Below are 8601 nucleotides of genomic sequence, written 5' to 3'. Positions count from 1 at the left end.
GCAGGGGGCTGGTGCCAGGGGAGGGGGGGCAGCAGGTGCCCATGGTGGCAGGGGGCTGGTGCCAGGGGAGGGGGGGCAGCAGGTGCCCGTGGTGGCAGGGGGCTGGTGCCAGGGGAGGGGGGGCAGCAGGTGCCCATGGTGGCAGGGGGCTGGTGCCAGGGGAGGGGGGGCAGCAGGTGCCCGTGGTGGCAGGGGGCTGGTGCCAGGGGAGGGGGGGCAGCAGGTGCCCATGGTGGCAGGGGGCTGGTGCCAGGGGAGGGGGGGCAGCAGGTGCCCGTGGTGGCAGGGGGCTGGTGCCAGGGGAGGGGGGGCAGCAGGTGCCCATGGTGCCAGGGAGGGTCTGACTCTCTGGATGAGGTGCATGTTGAAAGTGGGGGTTGGTTTCTGTCACCGTGGGGGAAGGGGCCTGAGGGGGAGGGTCAGGCCATTGGAGGGTCAGGGGGCTCTCAGATCTGGCAGGGCCTGGGGTATCCACATGAGGCTGCAGGGTCCTGCACTATGGTAACCGGGTGGGGGCCTGGAGTCCCCTCTCCCGAGGAGCTGTCCACTTTGGCGGTCTGCGGTGTCATTGCAGAATGGAGCCACCAGGAGGCGCTGTGTCTGGGGAGAGCCTGGGGCAGAGGCCGGGGACCCCTCCAGAGAGAGGGGTGCTTGTGGGGGAGGACAAGGGGGCTCCATGGGAGAGGCCCCCTTGGCCAGATGGGCAGTGACTGGCCTTTCCAGCCCTTGGCAGCATGGCCCTGGGGCCTCCCGAAGATCCCAGGAGACGCTCGGCTGCAGGGGGCTCAGAAACGAGCGGCGGAGCCGCCGGGGCCCAGGTGGTGGCGGCTGCCCCTCGAGCCGCCTGTTAATCGTTAACGTTGCTCCGGCGCTAAAATTAGCCTGGGTGGCAGCGGAAGGCAGCTCGCCGGAGCGGGAGCCGCGGCCCTTGGCACAGGCTGCCCCTCTTGCCTCGGGCTCCCCACCTGAGAGCCCAGGGGCAGATGGGCCCGGCTCCCTATGCCTGGCCCTGCCCCTGTGTCCAGTTGAGGCTGGGCTGTCTGGACGGGGGAGGGGGTCGGGCAGCGGGACCCCTGGCTGGCCTGTCTGGACGGGGAGGGGGGGGGGGGGAGCGGGGCCCCCGGCTGGGGGGGCCGGGGGGGGGGGGGGGGGGGGGGGGCGTGCGGGGTGGCGGGGCGGGCTGGATGGGGGGGGTTGGGGAGCGGGACCCCCGGCTGGGGTGAACGATGCAGCACATGGCAGCGTTTGGCTTCTGGGAAGACGTGGGGGGGTGGAATTTGTGTCTGAGGCTGGGCTAGAGCCAGGCATGGAGCAGGCACCGGCTGTTCACGCTTCCTCCAGCACAGCCCTGCCAGGGGTCTTCAGTCCTGATACACCGCACCGACTTCTCCCCCCGATCCCCCGCTCTGCCGGTGCCCCTCACTCCCGACCCGCAGCCCCTGGGCTCTCCCACCCCGCTCTGCCGGTGCCCCTCACTCCCGACCTGAACCCCCGCCTCCGGCTGTTTGTGGTCCCTCGCCAAGAGCCTTGCCAGTTGTGGCGCATTCCATGGTGGTTTGTGACTGTGGCTGGGCACTGGCCCTACAGGCCCAGCCCCTGAGCTGGGCTGGGGTGCCCAGATGCATCATGGGGCCATTGTCCTGCGAGGCGTCCTGTGCTGCGCACGGCCCCGGCGCGGTCCCATGAGGGTGCTGGAGAATTGGACTCAGGGAGTCGATAGCAAAGCTCCTGTCCACTGCAGTGAACCAGAGCTTCACCCTCAGCGCCTTGAACAGCGCCTGCAAAGGGTGTCTATGCGGGGGGGGGACGACACCAAACCACCATCCGGGTCTGGACTCTCCTGTCCCGAGGCAGGGTGTGCAGTGGGCACACGGGGAAAGGGCTGTCGCCCCTTTGCTTGGGACCTTAGCAACAGCGTGGGTGGGTCTGATCAGGACCATCTCTGCCTTGGCTGAGGGGGGTGTGCAGGAAGCCTCCTGTCCATCTCTGAGCTCGGCCGTGGGGGGATTCTGGGCGGGACGAGAAGCTGGCGGCTGTTCTAGGACTCTGGGATGTTAGCGTCCAGCGCGGCTCTCCCTGGGAGGTGGCAGAGCCCTCTGATTGGATGCCTGTCTTTGCTCCTGCTGCCCAGTGCATGGGCAATGCCAGCGGTGCCGGTGGCCATGCGGCTGTTAAACAGCTGCTGTGTTCCACCCCAGAGGTGACTGCATTTCAGTGTCAGGTGAAGTGATCCCTTTACCCATGTCACAAAGGGCCTGTGGGGCTAACTTGTGATTGAAGCACTATGAGATCCTCCCAGGAGCGGTGTCATGTATTGTCTATAGATGGGGAAACTGAGGCACAAAGAGAGGCGGAGCCTTGTGCAGCACATCAAGGTTGAACTAGGAGTAGAGCTGGCCCCCGGCCCCCTGTAGTAACCATGGGACACGTGCCTGCGTCTCCGTCGCCTCCCCATGCGGTGCAGGGTATAATTATCCGGATTCTCACAATCAAGCAGGCTCTAGAGCAGGGGATGAAATGTCAGGACAGGTCCCAGCCTGGGGAAGAGAAGGATTTCCGTGCTCCCGCCCCGCAGCCCTCATCACAGGACCACCCTGGCAGCAGAGCCCTGGCTCCATTGTGCGAAGGATTTGCTTAATCTCCAGCTCACTGGTGCAAAGTTACCTCGTAGACAGAGTGGCAGTGCTTTGATCCCGAGCTTGGCGTTGGCCCTGAGCCGGCGGCAGCGGAACAATGCGCCTGCCGAGCGATTCCCATCCCAGGGGCTCCAGGCACTAACGACTAATACTCCAACCCCGCTGTCGGCAGCCCCACTGGCAGAGGGCAAGTGACTCCTCCGTGGTCACGCAGGAAAACTGGCAGCACCAAGAATAGAACCCAGGAGTCCTGGTTCCCAGCTCCCCCACCTGCTCTAACCACTAGGCACCACTCCCTTCCCAGTGCTGGGAATAGAACCCAGGAGTCCTGGTTCCTAGCCCCCATTCGCTCTAACCACTAGGCCCCACTCCCTCCCTTAGCCAGGGTGGAACCCAGGCATCCTGACTCCTGGGCAGGTATTTAAACCACACCCTGCCCCCTCCCTGCATTAGGTGCTGTGTCCCCACCGCAGAGTGTGGCTGGGCCCATGGGGGCCAGCAGCTCGCAGAGGGGGCTGGGCGTGGGGGGTACCAGCGGGTCATGCTGGCTGTGGTTCGGGGGCGGGAGGGGGCTGGCGCCTGTGCCATGAGCCAATGGAAGGCATGCCATTGACCGCGGTGGGCTCTGGAGCCGGGCCCACGTCTGGGCTGCTGGGATGCCAGTCACTGAGTGGCCCCCGGTCCCTCCCTGGTGCCAGGGGCTGGCCCCCAGGAGAGGGGCAGAGCCTGTCTGCCTGCTTGCGGCTGCCCTGGGGGCGGGTCAGCTCGGGGGCTCCCTGAGGACCCAGCTAGGGTGAATAGCTGGGGGGGGGGGCTGGCAGAGGTGGGGTTCAGGGGAGGGGCAGTGGCGCCGGGAGCCCCCACACTAGCTCCCCTCGCTGCAGTAAGCGGCAGCTCTCAACTCCTCGGTGCTCAGAGCCGCTGCCTGGCGGGAGCCCCGGGGCATGGAGCAGCCCCCCCACCCCCACCTGCCCACTCCCTGGGCGCTCCGATATAACAGACAAACCGGCCATGTGGCTAGCAGGAAATCCCCTTTTCTTATACACAGGGACGCCCCGTTAACCTGCGGGACTCACCGCCCCAAGGTGTAGCCTCATGGTTGAGGACCCGGTACGATTCAGAAAAGGTTAAAGACGTACCCCGGCATTTTCCAAAGGCCTTAAGGGACCGTGATCCCAAAGGCCCAGAAATCCCCCATCTCAGCCCCGGGGACAATAGAAGGAACATCTGGTCTGTCGTTCAGCAATCCTGGCTCAGGGCTGAGAGATATTCACCCTCATGCATCAGGGCACAAGTCAACCAGAACCTTCCCAGGGTCAGGAAGGAACATCCCCTGGAGGCAGGCTAGGGCATGAACTGCACGGTTGTATAGTCCGTCCTCTTCAGCACCTAGGCCTGGCTGCTGTCCGAGACGGGCCGCAGGGCTCATGGCTGCCCTCAGCCCGTGCAGCAGGAGAGACCTCCGAGGAGGGACAATGTGACTCAGTGGGTAGGGCTGGGAGTCAGGATTCCTGGGTTCTGTTCCTGGCTCTGCTGCTGACCTGCTGGGCAAGTCATTTCCTCGCTGCGTGTCTCAGTTTCCCCTCCCGCCCTGTGTCTGTTTAGGCTGAGATCTCTATGGGGCAGGGATTGTCCCTGTCTGTGAGCACCCGGCCCCATGGGGCCCAGTCTGAGCTGTGGTCTCTAGGTCCAGCTGTAATCCTGGCAATCACTGGTCTGATGCCACATGGCAGGAGTCGCGTACCAGGCCGGAGGGAGCCCCGGTCTCCTGCACTAGGCTAACCCCTGTGGTCCCCCTGGGCCAGGGGAGGTGGGAGTTTGCTGCGGCGGGTCCAAGGCCGATCTGCTGCCCAGAGACTGCACTGCAGCCCCTCCCGAACGGCCTGGGTCCCCTGCAGCCTGGCTGGGCAGTGGGTGCCCTCTCCCAGTGCACGCCCGTGGCAGGGGGCTGGCTGGGAGGGTGACGTCAGGCGAGCAGGCCCCGCGTGGGGCAGGGTAGGAGACGGTCCCTCCCTCGGGCCCCTGGGCACAGCGAGGGAGCGGGCGGGAAGCGGCTGCTTGGCTGGCGCCGTGAGGGGAGATGCTCATTGGTTGCTTTAGACCCCACCTGGCTTTCCCGACCACCCCAGTAGGAGCTTTGGCGTTCACCTGTGGGCTGGCCCTGACACCCTGCGGGACATGCTCGCCCCCACTGCCAGGCAGCGCTTGCCCAGCCTGGGTGCCTGGCACGAGGCGGGGGAAGGGGCAGATTTGCCATGGATGCCTGAGAGATTGCAGCGCGTCGTGCAGAGCCAAGGGGATGTGGGCGGGAGGGGGCCAGATGCCCTGGAGCCATCTGGGGTCTGGTCACCCTGCCGGAGCCGGGCCAAACTGGGGTCCTCAAATCCCCTCCCCCCACTCAGGGAAACGCCTCCCAGCCCCTGGGCAATTTCACTCCCCTCCCTGGGGCGGGCGCCAGCTGTGCTCTGCAGCAGCACAACGGGCCATGCCAGGGAGCGGGCACCGGGGAGCTGGGCTGGGCCGGGCCGGCGAGGTCCCAGGACTCTCTGAATACTCTGCTGCAAAACCCCTTTGGGAAATGCTCCCCCTGGCTTCGGGGGGGGGGGAGGGCAGGTGCCCGCAGCCCAGACCCGCCCCACACTGGGCGCTAACCAACCCCCTGTTGGCGCGACTGTAGGCCTGGAGCTGCTCCTTGGGCAGGGCTTGGCATGCTGGCAGGGCGTGGTGTGTGTGGGAGCCACCTGCCCTGCTCAGGTTGTACCTGCTCTGTAAATAAACAGCCGGCAGGGCGGGGGGCCCGTTCCCCAGCGTCCGTGTGCCCCCTGTTCAAACACAGCCGGGGGGGACTGGGAGTCAGGACTCCTGGGTTCTATTCCCAGGTCTGGGGCCGGGCGTGTGATTAGAGCAGCAGACGACAGGTCAGGATCCCTGGGTGCTGCCACTGGCTAAGGGGGGGCAATGCGGACTAGTGGTTACAGCAAGACACTGGGAGTTGAGACACCCGGGCTCTGTCTGGGCTCTGCTCCTTCCCGGGTGGCACAAGGGGACCCCCCTGAGTCTCAGCGCCCCCCTCAGCCCCCACCCCTTCTCCTGGGGTGTGGAGCCCTGGGACGGGCCGTGTGCTGCTGTTACACGCTCGGGCCCAGCCCTGTTGTTGTGGATTAGCTGTGCTGGGGCAGCGCCAGGAGCCTGAGTCTTGCATCAGGGCTCGACGGGCTGGGCGCTGCACAGACGGGGATCAAAGGGACAGTCCCCCCCACAGGGCCTACGATGGACGTGCCCCAGCGAACGGGGTTCATGGTGATCCCCAGCCCCTCCTCTCCCCCCGCCTGCCCCCAGGCAATGCAGGTGGGGCAGGTGGGGCCCGTCGCTCCATGCCACGGGGTCTCTGCAGCTCATGGCCTCACCGGCCTGGCATCTCGCTGGGGCCTCTTGTCTAATGGCCATTAATGGGCGCCGGATTCGCTAGCGGGCGGGGAGCCAGCTTGGTGGGGCTGCTCTGATCCTTGGGTTTGCCTTGGTTGTCTCCCCCTGGCATGGCTGCCGGGCGCCTGGTACCTCGCGCCCCTGCAGAGAGAAACGTGGAATTCCTTCAGCGCCAATTAGCCAGCCAGCAGCTGTGCCCACGGCAGCGTGTGCCGGGCTGGGATCCCGACGGCTGCGTCCGGAGGGCAACAGCCCTGCAAGATGCAGCTCCCTGGTGCTGGCTGCATGAGCTCCTCCCAGACCTGACCAGAGGCAGCGTGGCCTAGTGGACTGAGGCCCTGAGAATCACTAGCAAGGGCTTGTTTGCTGTGGCAGCCTGGCCTGGTGGCAGGGACACTGGGTGGGGAGCAGGACTTGCGGTTCTATTCCCACCATGGGCAAGTCCTGGCCCTGCACTGTGCCTCAGTTTCCCCTCCCACCCCTTGTCTTGTTTGCTTAGATTGTGACCTGCTCAGGGCAGGGGCAGTCTGTCTCTGTGCAGCACCCAGCACAACAGGGCCCTGGTCTTGGTTGAGGCCTCTAACAACACCCTGTGCTACAAATACTAATATGGCGGGGGGGGGGGGGGGCCTGGCTTTCCTGCCTACCCCCGCAGCCTCAGTCAGAGACAGGATTTTCCTTCCCGGCCTGTCCCGTGTGCTGTTAAACAAATCAGTGCTACGCCCTAGAGGTGGCTGCTTTTCTGTCGATCCGTGCCAGCTGCCTCCTGTCCTAACCTGTGCTGCGTGCTGTTCCAGTCGGCTGCTGGGCTGCACCCCAGAGGTGGCAGCATCTCGGGGCGGGGTGCAGTGTGAGGATTTAGGAGTCGGGGTTCTCTGCCCTGACTCCAGGCTCCTCGCTCTCACGATGGAGTTACGAAGACAGGGAATGAATTTCCTGCCCTGCTGGGGGCGGGCGCTCGGCTGTGCTGGGAGCTCGAGCGGGGCTCAGCGCCACAGGCCCTGAAGCGAAACCAAAGGGATTTGTGTTTAGAAAAACGTTTGGCTCATCTTGACAGACGCCAAAGGCTCATTCCCCCGTTTTCCAGCCTGGCGCGTGGTGTCGCTGGGCAGGCTCAGCGTCCTCGGGCAAAGCGCCCTCTGGCTCGTCTGAGCACAGAATGGCAGGACTTCAGCGGTGCTGTGTTCCACCCCAGAGGTGGCTGCATGTCAGTGGGGGCTCAGGGGGTGATGTCGTGTGTTTGGGGGGGAGGTATATGAAATGGGTGGGGGGTATATGGGGTGGGTGCATGCTGTGGGGGGGGTGTAGGAAGTGGGTGGGGGGTATATGAGATGGGGTATGTTTCACAGACTCACAGATCGTACCCACTCTTGGCCCCGTGCGGTCCGTGGGGGGTGCCCCTTCCACTGAGACAGCCCTTCCTGGGGGTCCACTCTCTCCCGGGGCCAGGCTCCTCCACCTCCTGGAGCCACACCTCTCTGAACCTTAGCATGTCTGTCTCTGCCGTGGGCCCCCCCAGGGAGTCCCCTCGCTCTGGGCCCCCGGGGCCTCCACCCCCCGAAGGGGTTGATGCCCCCTATTCTCTAGCCTGGAGCGACTCTCAGCCAGCGTAACACAGGAGGGTTTTTGAGAGTCTGAACACAGCACAGGAAACTCTCTGACCTCCGGCCTGGCCTCCCTCAACACAGCACATCCCAGTCTCCCTGCATCCAGGTGGGCTCTGCCTGCTCCCCCTCTCCAGCCCAGAGCCCCCCTGCTCCCAGCTGGGCATCTGATATCACCGGCCCCAGGCCCCGCCTCTGTCCATTGTTTTCTCTCCAGGGAAACAGGGTCGCCTGGGCCTCCTCTCCCCTCTTCTGTCCTCTGGACCCTCTGGCTGGAACTGGCTGGTCAGGTCACCGGGGTCCTCTCCCCGCAGCTCATTATCCCCCCACTGGCCAGAACCAGCTGCAACTCCTGAGCTGGGTCTCCGGGTCATCCATCGCTGGGGTGTCCCTCCTCCAGGCCATCGGCTGGGGTCCCAAGTTCCCTCTCCGGTCCTCTGTAACAACAAACTCCCTCTCCCCTCCCTTGTTAAACCAGTAACCCCCAGGGACACTGAGTCTCACCCCCTCTGCATGCAAACCATTGGAAAAACACGGAAAAAACAAGAAAATCCCCCACTTCATCACAGTATAAAGTGGGTGGTGGTATATGGGGGGTGTAGGAAGTGGGGGTATATGGAGTGTGGAGTATATGGGGGTATAGGAAGTGGGTGGGGGTTATGGGGTGGGGTATGAAGGGTCTGGGTGGGGTGGGAGGTATATGGGGTGGGGTATGAAGGGGTGGGTTGGGGTACATGGGATGGGAGGTATACAGGGGTGTAGGAAGTGGTGGGGGGGATATGAGGTGGGGTATGAAGGAGCTGGGTGGGGGTATATGGATTGTGGAGTATATGGGGGTGTGGGTGGGTGGGGGGTATATGAGGTGGGGTATGAAGATGTGGGTGGGGGGATATGGGTTGGAGTAGGGGTGTATGAAGTGGGTGGGGGGATATGAG

At 64.7% G+C, this 8601-nt stretch overlaps 1 protein-coding gene across 1 annotated transcript in view; it reads left to right on the top strand.

Annotated features, from left to right (window-relative positions):
- The window catches only part of RAPGEFL1 (Rap guanine nucleotide exchange factor like 1), a 23427-nt gene that overhangs the window by 614 nt on the left and 14212 nt on the right, over positions 1–8601 (top strand). The gene's annotated exons all lie outside the window — the stretch shown is intronic.

This window comes from Terrapene carolina, unplaced genomic scaffold, assembly GCF_002925995.2.
Source record: "Terrapene carolina triunguis isolate 2854851 unplaced genomic scaffold, T_m_triunguis-2.0 Scaffold193, whole genome shotgun sequence".
Classification (NCBI taxonomy): domain Eukaryota; kingdom Metazoa; phylum Chordata; order Testudines; family Emydidae; genus Terrapene; species Terrapene triunguis.
This window is presented reverse-complemented; position numbering and strand designations above follow the sequence as displayed.